The sequence below is a fragment of the Pongo abelii genome, chromosome 9 (assembly GCF_028885655.2).
Source record: "Pongo abelii isolate AG06213 chromosome 9, NHGRI_mPonAbe1-v2.0_pri, whole genome shotgun sequence".
Taxonomy (NCBI): domain Eukaryota; kingdom Metazoa; phylum Chordata; class Mammalia; order Primates; family Hominidae; genus Pongo; species Pongo abelii.
Window position 1 is genome coordinate 97,876,081 of NC_071994.2, and position 16,209 is coordinate 97,892,289.

Genomic DNA, 16,209 nt, shown 5'->3' on the forward strand with positions numbered 1-16,209 from the left:
AAGGTGGAGGCTGTGAAGGCAGAATATGAACGAATCAAAGGAGTATAACAGAATTTGAGGCAAATTCACGCTGCGCAGGAGGCAGGCACCATTTCCCTGAGGGATGGTGTCAACATCCTTAATTGGGCACTGGCACCTCCTACAATTATTCTGCTAATGATCTGCAACAAAAGAAAAGAAAGGGCCCTGATGCACTTCTCCATGTGTCCCAGAAAAGCAACCTTTCAGAGGTGAACATTGCTTATAGAATGCTTAAAGGAACAGATGACAGGCTTGAAGCAATCATTGTTATTATTTCTGATTCTCTGTGTAATTCTGCCATTTATATTTATAATGCGATTTGAGAGGTTGCTATAAAGCAACACCTTCCTGTAACACATATAATATTCCTCTAGTCCAGGGTACAGCAAATGATAACTGTGATGCCCAGTGTTTTCCCCTTTCAGAAGGGCTCCTTACCTGCCCTTGTCCAGGCCCTGTGGGTTTAGAGCTTGGCATTTAAAAACCAGGTGGAAGCAATTTCTCTCTCTACCCTCTTAGCATGTTATCTAGCCCTCTACTAAATTCTCATGACTTTGCACTCTTTATTATAGTTACTTTTTTTTTTTTTTTTTTTTTTGCTGTTGTTCCTGTACCTTCTCTCCTCTTACAGTTTGGACTTGTGGAGAGCAAAGACCATGTCTGATTTATCTTTGAGTCTCTGGTATTTACCACAGTGCCTGAAACCCACAGATGCTTAATAAATGTTTGCTGTGTAAATGAAAGATCGAAAAAGAATAAGTGAAGGCAGAGACTAAGTTTTAACAGTGAACATAATAGAAATAGCTACCATTTTCAAGTTCTTTTTACATTGGGGGTTATGCTAACAATTATATGTTGGACTTCAAAGCCAGGCAGAATAATCACTAGCCTGCATGAAATGGTCTGAAGAGTTCCTGAAAGCCCTTGGCCAGTCTGTCTGAAATGCTTACTCTAAGTTTGCAAATGTGATACTCAAGTTGAAAGGCAAAATTGCAAAGGCAAAAGTGTTAACAGGAGATATGTCATATTAGCATTGACTGAGAACATATTATTTCCAAAGCTCTATACTAAGTGCTTCTGTGCTTTTTTTTTTTTTTTTTTTTTTTTGAGGTGTAGCCTTGCTCTGTCCCCCAGGCTGGAGTGCAGTGGCACAATCTCGGCTCACTGCAACCTCCACCTCCTGGGTTGAAGTGATTCTCCTGCCTCAGCCTCCCCAGTAGCTGTGATTACAAGGACGCACCACCACACCTGGATAATTTTTTTTATTTTTAGTAGAGACAGGGTTTTGCCATGTTGGCCAGGCTGGTCTCGAATTCCTGACCTCAAATGATCTACCGCCTTGGGCTCCCAAACTGTTAGGATTACAGGCATGAGCCACCATGCCCAGCCAACTTTATAAATTAGGAAATTGAGACACAAAGTTCAGTACTTTGCCCATGTTCCCACAGCTAGTGGGTGGTAAAGTCCAGGCTATGAACCCAGGCAGTCTGGCTCCAGACTCCTAACCACTGTCTTAGGGCAGTCATTTCCTGGAGAAGGCATCAATGTACCCAGAAAATGGTACACCAGTGGTACCCAACCTTTTTGGCACCAGGGACCAGTTTCATGGAAGACGATTTTTCCACAGATGGTGGGTGGGATGGTTTTGGGATGAAACTGTTACATCTCAGATTATCAGATATTAGATTCTCATCAGGAGCGTGCAACCTAGATCCCTCACATGCACAGTTCACAATAGGGTTCACACTCCTATAAGAATCCAATGCCACCACCAATTTGACAGGAGACGGGGCTCAGGCATTAATGCTCACTCACCCTCTGCTCACCTCCTGGGTGCATCCCGGTTCCTAACAGGCCACAGACCAGTAGCCCAGGAATTGGGGACCCCTATGATACATGATATCTTAAAAGAACAGTGTACAAAACAACTCAGTCTTGACGCTAAGGGGAAATGGAAAGGTGGGACGTTTGGGCATTGCTTGCAGAGACTTCCGAGTTGGAGTGTGTTGAGTTAGGAGGCTCTGTGGGGGTGGCAGCCACTGTGGTGTGCAGCTCAGATCTCCTCAAGAGGACCTGCCATGGGGAGGTTGCTGGTCAACGGCTTTCAGCCATACGCATTTAGGTCCATCCAAGCCTTCATGCTGCAGTCATGCTCTCCCGGGCTGCTCCCAGCCAGTGATGTAGGGATGGCAGGGGGACTGTGGCCTGGCCATCCCTGTTCAGTGCAGATTTCTCTGGTGAGAAGGGGCTCCTTTCACCTGAGAAAGGTGCCTCCTTCCTTCCCTCTCTCCTTTCATAGGTGTCAGACCTGTACCAGGGACTGAGGCCTTCCCCACCTGCTCCTGCTCCTCTCCCCATGTCCTTTACAGTGTTTCCCAAATAAACCTCCTGTACATCTCATTCTCTCTTGACATTGGCTTCTCAGAGAACCTAAACTGACACATGAGAGACATAAAAGAAGTGAAAAATATATATATATATATGGCTCCCTTCTTGTTTTAATGATAATCTATTTAAGAAGATTAAATGTACATATTTAATGTAAGAAACCATTAGTGGCTGGACATGGTGGCTCATGCCTGTAATCCCAGCACTTTGGGAGGCCAAGGTGGGTAGATTGCTTGAGGCCATGAGTTAGAGACCAACCTGGGCAACATGGCAAAGCCCCGTCTCTACTAAAAATACAAAAATTAGCCAGGCATGGTGGCGCACACCTGTAATCCCAGCTACTGGGGAGGCTGAGGTGGGAGAACCACTTGAACTCAGAAGGCAGAGGTTGCAGTGAGCCGAGATCATACCACTGCATTCCAACCTGGGCGACAGAGCCAGACTCTGTCTCAAAAATAAAAGAAAGAAAGAAAGGAAGAAACTATTAGAAACCATTCAAGGCATCCTCTGATTTCTGAAATGTAGAATTTATTCTTTTTACCATAAAGGTTGTATGCTACTTACAAAAATACATATGACTCAAAAGACAAAAATAGTGGAGGGAATCCAGGCAAAGGGAAAATAAGGCTGGAGAGTGACTAGCAAAGGAAGACTGGGATGAGTGGGTGAGGCGTGAGGATCCACTTGGAACCCCAGAGCTGGTATGAAGATTATTTTAAGCTGAAGATGTTTGAAATTCAACAGATGCAGAAATAAGTTTTCTTGGAGCTTCCTTTATCTGATTAAAATCAGCATCTTCTGGGAAATGAGGCTGCCATAAATTCCCTCTTCAGGAGGTTCTACTTTCAGAAGGAAGAACTGAAATATACCTACCATAAATCCCCTGGAGTTTTATGGCCCTGAGAAAGAAAGACCACTTGTAAGTACCTACAGAAACAAACATTGTCACAAACTTTCTTTTTCTTGTTCTCCTAAAAACCCAATTTGTCTTTCTTAAGAAAATGATTTGTTCTTCCCATAGGAAGAACTTCTCCCCACTTGCTCTCCACCCCAACTTTAACTTTAATGAGCTAGTTACTTTAGTTACTTCTTTTGTTAGCTCATATGCATGTGAATAAACCTTTTTTCTCCTGTTAATCTGTATTTTATCATTTTAGTTTGCAGACCCCATCTCCTGAATCTAAAAGAGTTGTAGATTTTGCAAAAATCTTTGCATATGAAAAAATAAAATATAAATTAAAAAAATGAAAGAGTAGTAGAAAAAGTTTTCTACCTCATGACAAAAAGGATCCATAGAGATTTGAGACTTTCTTAGTGACTGAGCAAAGAAGAGCATCTAGCCTTTATAGGACTCATTGAGTCTGTGGAGTAAAACCAATCCAGTTTCTCTAGAAGATGCTCTGCTTTTCCTGTTGGAAAGACCTGGTGCCATGGGAGATACTCCCATGACTCCTCATCAGAAAGACCTTGTCGTATGCAGTGTGGAAGATGGTCCTAAACAATACTACCATAGGATTTTGCCCAGGGCTGCTTTTCATGATATTCCACAGTGGAGAACAATTGCTTACCCTTGGGCAACTGTTCAGCAAAAGTGAATCTGTGGGCATCCAACTTATTGGTCTAAGAGCACAGCTATTTCATGACCTAGTTTCATCCAGTGATAAAATGCATAATATGTAGATGAATGAAGAAATAAGATATTTTTATTCATTGCTCCATTAACTTGATTTCTCATAAATCAGGCTCTTATAATGACTAAAATGTGGAAAAGCTCATGGTGGCAGCCTTTGGCAGGACCTTGAGGTATAACTACTACAAGTGGCTACAAGGAGTAAATTCTTGTGCTTTGCCAATTCTTGTGCTGCCTGGAGAGGGCAGGGTTAAATTTATCCTTTGAACATTAAGAGATTGAATTAAGACATGTGTCTGGAAGGGCCTTATGTGCCTGGAAGAACACATAAGCACTATATCTGCATTTACAGGAGATGTGAAGTGAAAGAAGTGGGAAGGGAACAAACCTTAGCCAACCTCACTACTGAAGATCTGTTTGGGGTTACAGTGAACCTAAGGGTAAAAATGATATTTGGGGACCTAAGACTATGAATTAAGCATTGTCCCACTGTCGTTCATAATGTAGAAAATGGTTGCATTGCTCTGTTTCTCATGCACCCAAAATATGAAGAAGCCAAACAGAAACTGATGCAAATTGATTTTGCCTGTGTCTTAGTCTCTTCTGTGCTGCTATAAAAGAATATTACAGACTGGGTAATTTATAAAAGAATATAAATTTATTTCTCACAGTTCTTGAGGCTGAGAAGTCCAAGATCAAGGTACCAACATCTGATGAGCTGCTCGTTGCTTTCAAAATGGTGCTTTGAATGCTATGTTCTCTTGTGGGGAATGCTGTGTCCTCACACGGCAGAAGATGGAAGTGTAAGAAGAGGGATCAACTCCCTCCCTCTGTCAAGGCCTTTTTTAAGGGCATCTAATTCCATTCATGAGGGCAGAGCCTTTAAGACTCAATCACCTCCCAAAGGTCACATCTGCCAGTACATTGTTTTGAGGATTAAATTTCAACATGAATTTTGAAGGGAGACAAAAACATTCAAACCATAGCAGCTTGCTTGTTTTTTGTTTGTTTGTTTTGAAAGGGGAAGAGAGTATGTAATCACTTGCCATATTCAAGCAATTAATCAAATATTGAGGACTTTCTATTTTTCTTAGGGGTGGGAGGAGATGAGAATAAATAACACTAGGACTCTGTGAGAGGTCAGGAGCTCATAATGTGGTATGGAAGAGTTAGACCCACGAGATCCCTGATACACCAAAAAAGAAAATACTGTGGAAATATGAAAGGAAAGGTGCTGATTGTATAATTGGCATCTAAGAAAGTTCCTGAGAAGATAATAGATTTAAGCTGGACCATGGAGGAATGAGCATAACTTGGAAAGACAGTTTGGGATGAGTGAGATGGCAATCAAAGGAGAAGGAATCGTTTGAGTGAGGTCAAGAAGCAGGGAGAGTGACAGAATACCTGAGAAACTACAAGCAGACCAACATAGGGCCTGAGTTAAATGGTGGTATTATTATCTTAAAGAACATTATTTAGGAAGCAAGGAATAGAGAGGCTTGGAATAAGCCACAAGTGGCAAACACTGGCCTCCCTAGACAACTGTTCCTAATGTAGCAGGATTCGCAAAATCAAAGCCTTTAGGGTTGAAAGGGGTAAAGATCCTCTCTCCCCTCCCCAGCACGCTACACTTGAGCTCCCTCTCCCAGAAACCCCACCTGAAACCATTTAGCCCACATTCTCACTCCTTGCCAGCACACAACACTGCCTCCCTGCACCTTGACAGCCCTGCCCTCGGATGGTGCTTTCTTCCCCCAGGCTGAAATCTGTCTTTAAGTCCAGACTCGTCAAGGCTCATTGCCCGTCCACACAACAGTCTTCCAGACAGATGAGTACAGGCATCAGTTCCTTTCTAGCCAACCCCTGAATGTTCTATTTTCTGGATTAAATATGGGATTTCTTCAACAGTCCCCTAAGTGGTAAAATTTTAAATCCATTCCCCACTCTTCTTGTACTTTCTAATTTACTTATTTATTTTTAAACTTTTATTCAGGCTAGGTGCAGTGGCTCATGCCTGTAATCTCAGCACTTTGGGAGGGGAAGGTGGGAAGATCTGTTGAGACCAGGAGTTCAAGAGTAGCCTGGGCCACATAGTGAGACCCCAACTCCACAAAAAATAAAAATTAAAAAATCAGCCAGGCATGGTGGCATGGGCCTGAAGTCCCTCCCAGCTACTCAGGAGGCTGAGGCAGGAGGATTGCATGAGCCCAGGAGTTTGAAGCTGCAGTGAGCTGCAATCACACCACTGTACTCCATCCTGGGAGACAGCAAGACTCAGTCTCTTAAAAATTTTTTTTTCTGTATTTTACTTATTTGTGTATTAGAGACCTGGTTTTTCTATGTTGCCCAGGCCAGAGTGCAGATGCTATTCGCAGGCTTGATTATAGCTCACTGCAATCTTGAACTCCTGGTCTCAAGCGATCCTCCCACTTCAGCCTCCTATGTAGCTGGGACTATAGGTGAGTGTCATCACACCCAGCTTCTTGTACATTCCTGTTCTCCTCTGAATATGTTCATTTATTTCTCCTAAAGTGAAGCTTTACTATTTGACACTGCCTTCCTCCTACATGCTACTTTGCACTCCTTTAAGCACTGGGAATACAGCAGTGAAGAAAATAGATAGGGCTGTTGTTAATATGAGGGGTGGGAGTAGGTAGGGTGGAGGCAGGAGTGAACTAAGATTTGCTGATCATTTACTAAATACCAGACAGTATACAGTATGCAAATAGCTGTATACATGTTATGTCTTATTCTTACAAAGATGGGATAATTATACCTATTTTGCAGATCGGTAAACTGAGGCTGAGGGAGATAAAATGGCTGGGCCAGTAAGTGGTGGAGCTGCGACTTGAACCCATCTCTGTTTGATCCAAGACAGGCTGACAGTCATGTCAGAAGACAGCATTATGTCTTAAACATCTTTCCCCGCATTTAACATGGTGTCTTGCATAAAGTAGGTGCTAAGTTTTAGAACACATTTTTAGGCCTGCCCTCTAAAGAGAGTGGTGACTCACTGTTATAAGCAAAGCCCCATTCCAACTGCATTTCCTCTCTCTTTCTCCTGCTCTCTTCCTCTTTCTCCCTCTGTCTCCCTCCCTCCCTCTGCTTCACAACCACAAACTTTTCCACACGAATGATCTTTCACTTTTCTTGGTATGCTGCTGGGCCTCGATACTCTCTGCCTTCTGACAACCTATTAAATTATTATGTTCTGCCTTCACATGTTTTATGAGCTTTTTTCCAATGACCCAGCTCAAGAGATAATGGGAGGATGGATATAGTTATGTTCATCCAGGGCTGATGGTTGGGTCTGCTTGTCTTCAGTAATTTTCAAGTGTAAGAGAAACAGAAACTCAACGGAACCTTTTTTTTTCTCCCATTTAGATGGCCTCAAACAACTCTATTTCCCTCAGCCAGGCTAGAGTCCTAAGTTGCATAATTGCCTCCAGGCTGCTCTGACCTGGAGCTCCTTGTTGCTGGTGGCAAGAGAGTCAAGAAGAGCCCAGTCTGCTTCTCACTACACATCCACCTCATTGTCTGCCTCATCTTGCCTCTCACTTGAGTCTTGGTCAATGACAAAGTGTTAAAAGGTATCAATTCTGAGTGTCACTTTCCTCTCAAGGCTCTCACAGTTGGTTTATCTCTAAAGAACATTTTATTACCTTAAGTGCCAGCACATTCTAGCAATTCTATGAACTCTTCCCCTAAATTGAGGGTTTTCTTACTTTAGAAAGGAGAGAAGAAGGAAGGAAAGGAAGGGAGAGGGAAGAAGGGTGAGAGAACTAACATTTGCTGAACACCTAAGCTTCTTACATGCGTAAGATCATTTAAACCCCACAAAAATTCACATTCCCGGATAAATAAAAATGAAGAAGTGGCAGTGCTGCCCAAAGTCATGATACTGGATGAAGAGATGAGGGGTTATATTCTGGAGATGTTTATTGAATTTTCAGGGCTTTTGGGCCATAAGTGGAGACACTCATGAGAGAATTGGAAATAAAGAATAGGAGTTTGGAATATAGATCTGGGCTGGAGACATAGAGATCAGCGGCATAAAGCTTGTGTCATCGTCTACTGAAACAGCTTAAACCAAGTGGAGAAAACTTCTTCCCATTTCCACTCAACCTCCCTATCACCCACAATTCCCTAAGTTGCTGAATTTTCTTTTTTTTTCCTGAGATGGAGTTTCCCTCTTGTTGCCCAGGCTGGAGTGCAATGGCACGATCTCCGCTCACTGCAACCTCCGCCTCCCGGGTTCAAGCGATTCTCCTGCCTCAGCCTCCTGAGTAGCTGGGATTACAAGCATGGGCCACCATGCCCGGCTAATTTTTTTGTATTTTTAGTAGAGACGGGGTTTCTCCATGTTGGTCAGGCTGGTGTTGAACCCCCAACCTCAGGTGATCTGCCTGCCTTGGCCTCCCAAAGTGTTGGGTTTACAGGCATGAGCCACTGTGCCCAGCCAGTTGCTGAATTTTCAAAACCCAGGGGACTGTGACCTGGCTATTCTATGTGGATCTTGCTCACAATGTTAAGGGTAGGGGAGGCAGCCTAGGGAAACAGGCAGGAAGGGCTTAAGTGGAAGAGGCAATGAAATGAAAGGAAGAAATGAAAGGTCAGCATCATGGAAAACCCTCATTGGAAGTGTCCATGCAAGGCATTCTCAAAACTTGAGGCAGCAAGTCCCCTTGTTTGTAGCATGCAAGGGAACAAGAAGGTTGTCGCAGCTGGGGTGATGCCTGGCATTCCTCTGTTCTCCTGTCCAGCCAGTACTCAGTATGACTTTGTGGTGACTGCCCAAACCTCTTCAGTACAGCACTGCTCAAATCCTCTTTGAGTTTATTACCACATTGTTCATATGAGGGGGAAACAGAAAAGAAATAGGAAAAAGAAATAAAATGAGCACTTAATCAACAGGTGATTGCTTGCATAAATTATTGTAAACTTGCACCAGTGATATACTGGCTCCCTGAAAAAACTAAAAACCCTGATTTATAGTGTTTTCATTATATAAAAACTGAAAAGCAAAAAGAAGGTGAAGGATCTAAAGCTGAAGAATATAATGCCAGGAAAGGATGGTTTGATAATTTTAGAAAGACATTTGGCTTTAAAATGCCAAGAAAACAGGAGAAGCAGCTTCTGCCTGCCAAGAAGCAGCAGACGAGTTTCCAGAACCCGTTAAGAACATCACTGAGGGCCAGGCGCGGTGGCTCATGCCTGTAATCCCAGCACTTTGGGAGGCCAAGGAAGGAGGATCACCTGAGGTCAGGAGTTCGAGACCAGCCTGGCCAGCATGGTAAAACCCCGCCTCTACTAAAAATACAAAAATTAGCCAGGCATGGTGGCCGGCGCCTGTAATCCCAGCTACTTAGAAGGCTGAGGCAGGAGAATTGCTTGACCCCGGCAGGTGGAGGTTGCAGTGAGCCAAGATGGCGCCACTGGACTCTTGCCTGGGCAACAGAGCAAGACTCCATCTCAAAAAAATGAAAACAAAGCCCCCCCCGACACTTTTAAATGGACTATAACATTATTAAAAATACATTTGTAGATATGGGGCTGGGCGCGATGGCCCATGCCTGTAATTCCAGCACTTTGGGAGGCCGAGGCAGGTGGATCACCTGAGGTCAGGAGTTGGAGACCAGCCTGGCCAACATGGCGAAACCCCATCTCTACTAAAAATGCAAAACTTAGCTGGGTGTGGTGGTAGATGCCTGTAGTCCCAGCTACTTGGAAGGCTGAGGCAGGAGAATCACTTGAATGGTGGGGCGGAGGTTGCAGTGAGGCGAGGTCATGCCACTTCACTCCAACCTGGGCGAAAGAGTGAAACGCCATCTCACAAAAAAAAGAATCCGTAAATATGAAAAATCAATCTGCATAGTCACAACACCACTAAATTCCAGAACTGAATTTTTGAGAACAAATCACTTAGTTGCCTTAGGTACAACATGAATGAGAGAATGCAGCAGCAATAAAATTTTTCCCCTGACCTTAGAACATTCTCTCAGGGTCAGAAACACAGATTTCCTAAGACCTTTGGGCTTCTCTGTGGATCCAGAATTCCCACACAAAATGTAGTTAGTGTACCTCTGGACAAGCTATACTTGGGGTTTAACCAGTGAATTAACTTTGAAGAATGCCTCAATGTGAGTTAAAAATACATTCAGGACCTATATGTTTTTCTAACATGATAGAGCACCTTATCCTTACTGTTCTAAAAAATATATTATAAATACCAAAAGTGCATGAATTGCTGGAGGGAAAGACACAGTTGAGTTTGGTTTTCCACCTTGCCAACTCTAACCTCACCATCCTCCCAGGGATCTGGGGAGTCCTTTCTCTCTGTCCTTACTTAGGGAGTAGTTAGTGCAGCCGTGACATCATGCCACCTCCCAGATTGTGGAGAAACAACTGGGATGGTAAGATCTTCATGCGCTGTGGCAATTTGGGGTAGGTTGAGGAAAACAGATTGTGTATGTATGTGCATGTATGTGCAGGTGTGTGTGTGTGTGTGTGTGTGTAGAGAGAGACAGAAAACAAGTGGATATGTGCACATGGGTGTGTGTGCCTGACTGTGAAAGTATTTTATGATGTCTGCTTTGAACCCAGACTAGCCTGGTATACTTGCCCTCATATATAGACAGAAACATGCAGAATTCAATTTTTTTAAAAATGACTTATTGGTAAGATATAGTGCTGGGAGCTTTAGAAGGATAACATGGGATTTCTTCTTTCGAGAGGGAAAAATACAGTCTACTATATGACAAAGGCACAAATAAACTTTTATAAAAAACAGAATATATGTTAATATATGTATCATATCTGAACCAATGACATCCCATTTCTGGACTCCATAAAGAAAGTTAAAATGAAAACCAAAATGTTGATGACCTCACTTCAAAATGAATAATTTATTCAATAGATGTCTTGGTTTAAAAATAATGACCAAGCATTTTATCTCCTCTTTCTAATAAGTAATGTGAGAAAGATTTTTTTAAATTACGTGTCTAAACCCAGAACTGAAATAAGTTTGAACTGACTAAGATTGCATTTCTTATTTTGGAGAATAGGGGTAGGAAACACAAATTACATTGAATTATGGTAAAACAAAAGTAAATATATTTTTGCATGCCTGAGTGTGTGGCCTGAGAATTATTTACTATATAGATGGCAGCAATTGTGTTTAAATAGATATTAATTATATATATATGTTTTTATATATATATGTGTATATACATACACATATACACATAATACTGAAGAAAAAGATTTTGGTGGTCTAAAACACAGGCAAAATTATGCAAGTTTTCAAACTAGGAAATGACGCAGTGGTTTTCAAACTAGGATAAGTATTGGTATTAACTGGAGAGCTTTATAAAATATTGATGCCTGGTTCTTATCCCCAAAGATTCTGATTTACAATTGACCCCCTCCCTCCCCTGTGCAGTTAGAAATCTGCATATAATTTTAACTCTTCTAAAACTTAACTACTAATAAGCCTACTGTTGACTGGAAGCCTTACCAATAATGTAAATAGTCGATAAACACATATTTTGTATGTTATATGTATTATATACTGTATTCTTACAATAAAGCAAGCCAGAGAAAAGAAAATCATAATAAAGAGAAAATATGTTTACTGTTAAGTGGAAGTGGACTGCTATCAAGGTCCTCATCCTTGTCATCTTCATGTAGAGTGGGATGAGGAGGAGGAAGAGGAGAGGTTGGTCTTGCTGTCTCAGGGATGGCAGAAGCAAAAGATGTGGAGGAAGTGGAAAGGGAGGCAGGAAAGGTGGGCACATTAGGTGTAACTTTGTGGAAATACAGTGTAATTTCTGTCTGACTTTTTTGCTTTTATGTGTCTTTAAAAATGTTTCTACACCACACCGATCCTTTCACCGTTTGCTTTAGTTTTGGTACCCATATCATAGAAGGGTCCACGTTGTAAAAGAAGTCAAAAGCAGTCTTGAATAATAAGAACTCTTCTGACAGATTGCTTAATGTCAATTTATTTTTTGGCTCTGCTTCTTCTACATCTTTCCGATCATCTGGCACTAGTTCAGAAGCTCTCACCTCCATCAAATTGTCTCCTGTTAATTCCTCTGGTGTCTATTAGCTCTTGAATTGCCCCAAGATCCACATCTTGAAACCCTACCCCCCACCGCCCCCAACCTTTTTTGCTATATCCACAATCTCTTTCCTGATTTCCTTGATTGGCTTTGTCATAAATCCTGTCATGCACAACATCTGGACACTTCTTTTTCCAGCACGAATTTATTGTTTTGGGCTTAATAGCTTTTATGCTTATGCTTTTTTTTTCTATAAGAATAACATCTCCAATGGTATAATCCTTCCAGATTTTCATGATGTTCTCAATCAAGATTTCCTTCCATAGCATTGACCGTCCTTTCCATAGTGTACCCTGTGAAATGAACCTTAAAGGTCTTGATGACCCCCAATTTAAAGGCTGAATGAGAGACGTTGTGTTTGGGGGCAAGTAGACCACTTTCGGTGTTGAACTCATGGAGTTCTGGGTGGCCAGGGGCATTGTCTAATATCAAAAGAATTTTAAAATGTTGCTCCTTACTGGCAAGGTACTTCCTGACTTTAGGGACAAAGCATCAATGGAATCAATTCAGAAGGGTTCTGCTTGTCCAGGCCTTCCAGTCCAAAAGACTGGAAACTGGTGTTCATCTTTTCCCTTCAAGGCTTGGGGGTTAGCAGCTTTATAGATAAGGGCAGTCCTGATCATAAACCCAACTGCATTTGCACAAAACAGTAGAGTTAGCCTACCCCTTCCTGCCTTAAATCCTGTTGCTGGCTTGTTTTCCTTCCTAATAAATAAACGTCCTTTGTGACACTTTTTTTTTTTTTTCTCAGAATAGGGCACTTTTGTCTGCATTAAAAACCTGTTCAGGCAGATATCCTTTCTCCTCAGTGACTTTTTTTTTTTTTTTTTTTTGGAAGGAGTCTTGCTCTATCACTTAGGCTGGAGTGCAGTGGCACCATCTCAGCTTACTACAACCTCCGCCTCCTGGGGTCAAGCAGTTCTGCCTCAGCCTTCGAGTAGATGGGTTACAGATGCCTGCCACCACACCCACTTAATTTTTGTACTTTTAGTAGAGAGAGACAGGGCTTCACCATGTTGGCCAGGCTGGTCCCAAAATCCTGACCTAAGGTGATCTGCCTGCCTCGGCCTCCCAAAGTGCTGGGATTACAGGTGTGAGCCACCACGCCCAGCCCTCAGTGATATTCTTAACAGGTCTGGGAACTCGTCTGCTGCCTCTTGGCAGGCAGAAGCTGCTTCTGCTGTTATCCTGACATTTTAAAGCCAAATCTCTTTCTAAAATTATCAAACCATCCTTTCCTGGCATTACATTCTCCAGCTTTAGATCTTTCACCATCCTTTTGCTTTTAAGTTATCATATAATGACTTTGCTTTTCCTCAAATCATATTAGAGTCCGTATGTATGCCTTTCTTATAGCAACCCTGTACCCAGCATTTTCAATGAAAAAGCAGCATTTTCAATAAGAGATGAAGGAGTACTTCACAAAAAGTTCAAGGTTGTTGCACTTGGTGTCATAGCAACAGCCACAACTTCACAAATCACTCTTTCTTTTTATGTACCTATGCTGTATTCATTCATCTTGAAATGGCTGGTAAGTGCAGCTGCAGACCTCAATCTACAGGGCATATCAAGAAATTCAACTTTTTCTTGTAATGTCATCACTTTGCCTCTTGAGAACACTTCCAGCACTGTTAGTGGCACTTTGTATGGGTCATATATTCAAGCTTTATGGTACTGCACTAAACATGATGAAAAATATTCAAGAACTGAGAGATGATTTTTTATTGCAACCTGCAATTTACTGGAGAGATGAATTGCTCAAGACGAGATGATCAGCATCACACAGCACTTTAGGTGGATACTAGCAACACTTGAGCTCACTGCAGTAGCAGCAGGAGGTGACTAAAAAATTATTACAGTAGTTCAGTATACCTACAACTAATTTTATGCAGCTGTAATTTAATACTACATCTTTATGTTTGTTTACATTTCTCTTAACTGTGAATGGCATAATGTATAGTCTGTTTGTGTGCATAAGTTTTGATCAATTTTAACTTTTTAAAATAGATTCGTGTACAATTTTTGGTAGCAATTTATAAAATAGACTAGTTTTTATCTGTATGCATTTATGACACACAAAACATTTTCTTAATTTTTTGGTATTTCTAGGCTACACAGTTCATCTGTGAGTTTTTTCAGATTGTTACATATCTCTGCAATTGTTTCCAATATACTTATTGAGAAAAACCTGTGTATATATGGACCTGGGCAGTTCAAACCTGTGTTGTAATCAGTTGACCTGGGATGTGGCCTGAGCATCAGAATTTTTTAAAGTTCCCAGGTAGTTTAAATATGCAGCCGACATTGAGAATCACTGGAATAATAGGAGAGGTTCAAAGAATAAGCAAGAAGTCTTGGCAATTTTAAATCTGAGTACAAAACTTAATTGAAATAATTAATTAGGTGAAATAATTGGAATAAGTAGAAAATACCCTGGAAAGTAGAACAAAATGATAGAGACCAAAACATGAGAAAAAAAAGATGTTAATCTACAAACCAATTGAAGTTCTGAAAGAAAGAACAGAGGAAATGGAGGAGATATTATCAATAAAATGAGAATTTTTCCCGGAACTGAAGCCCATGAATCCTTGAAGAGTTCACTGGGAACCAAACATAGTAAGTGGCAAAAGACTAAGGACTAAAAAAAAGAGATGATCCCAACAGATTACAGATTCAAAACAAAACTAGAATATATATATATATTCTAGGAGAGCATTAAAGGCAGTTGCATAAATGACACTCATCCCTAGGCCACAGCTTAGACTGGATGGTTCTGGAAAAGAGAGGACTTGAATATATATAGAATATACAAAGAAGTATATAGGAGGTTGACATCAGCTTTCAAGAGCAATCCTGAAATTTAGAAGAAAACATAGCAAAAGCTTTCAATAATAGGATAAATTTATTTTTAACCTATATTCAGGAAAACTATCATGTGTGTGTGTGTGCACGTGTGTGTGTGTGTGTGTGTGATGGAGGAGGGGTAGCAGAACACAGTTAGATGTACACATACAAGGGCTCAATATGTTAAGTCTCCTCATTCTTTCTTAGAAAGTTATTTTAGGATGTACTCCATGAAAAGAAAGGAGCAAATCAAGAAAGAAGAAAACATGGAACACTGGAAATTTAGGGGATTCTACATAGGAGAGCATTAAAGGCAGTTGTATAAATGACACTCATCTCCAGGCCACTGCTCAGACTGGATGGCTCTGGAAAAGAGAGGACTTGATTGTGTATCTGATATAATGAAACAATCTTTTAAAATAAAGATAAATATATGAAGAAATTACAAGAAGAAAGCTAATCAAATATTCTAAGAAAAAAATCTGAAAAGGAAATTTAATCATAATACTGGCATTTTAAATTCTTTGATCTACAAAATCTTTCTGTGTAATCAATTTACCTGTTTTGTTTTTCTCTTATGATTTCTGCTTTTGATACCATGCTTAGAAAGGCCATCCCAGCTCAATATTAACACATATTTACCTATTTTTTTCTCCAGTACATTTTTTTTTCCTTCAAATTTTTTAGACCACATGCAACTTATCCTAGAGAACTTGTGAGGTAGCAGTAGGGGAACAGCCCTGTGCTGGCACCCATGACTTCATAGCCATCTCTACAGGCTGCATAGGCAAGATGTGACCTACAGCTGGCCTGAATCTTGGCAGAACACTTTGTATCTCTCCGGGACCCTAAGAACATAGGATGCTTAGGAGGAGCTGCTGCCAAGGGGCATTCCTTACTTGCTTCTCATCTCCTGGTTCTGGCGAGGTAGGAGGTGTTCTTCCTCACCACCTTTAGGGTACACCTGGAAGCTATAAAATGTTAGCTGCAGTGTCACACTAGGGTGTCCAATCATTAGTCACTGTCACTTGGTCTCTTTTGTTTCTGTGTTGCCTTACACCAGGGTCACAGGGACTAGCACCTTTGGCTACTTTCTTCTGAGTCTGAGAGTACCCAACGATCTAAATCTGAAAGGATTTTGTTGTTTCCTTATTCACTGAATCTATCAGCCTTGCTTGGCCTTGTGCTTGACAGTAGCAACCT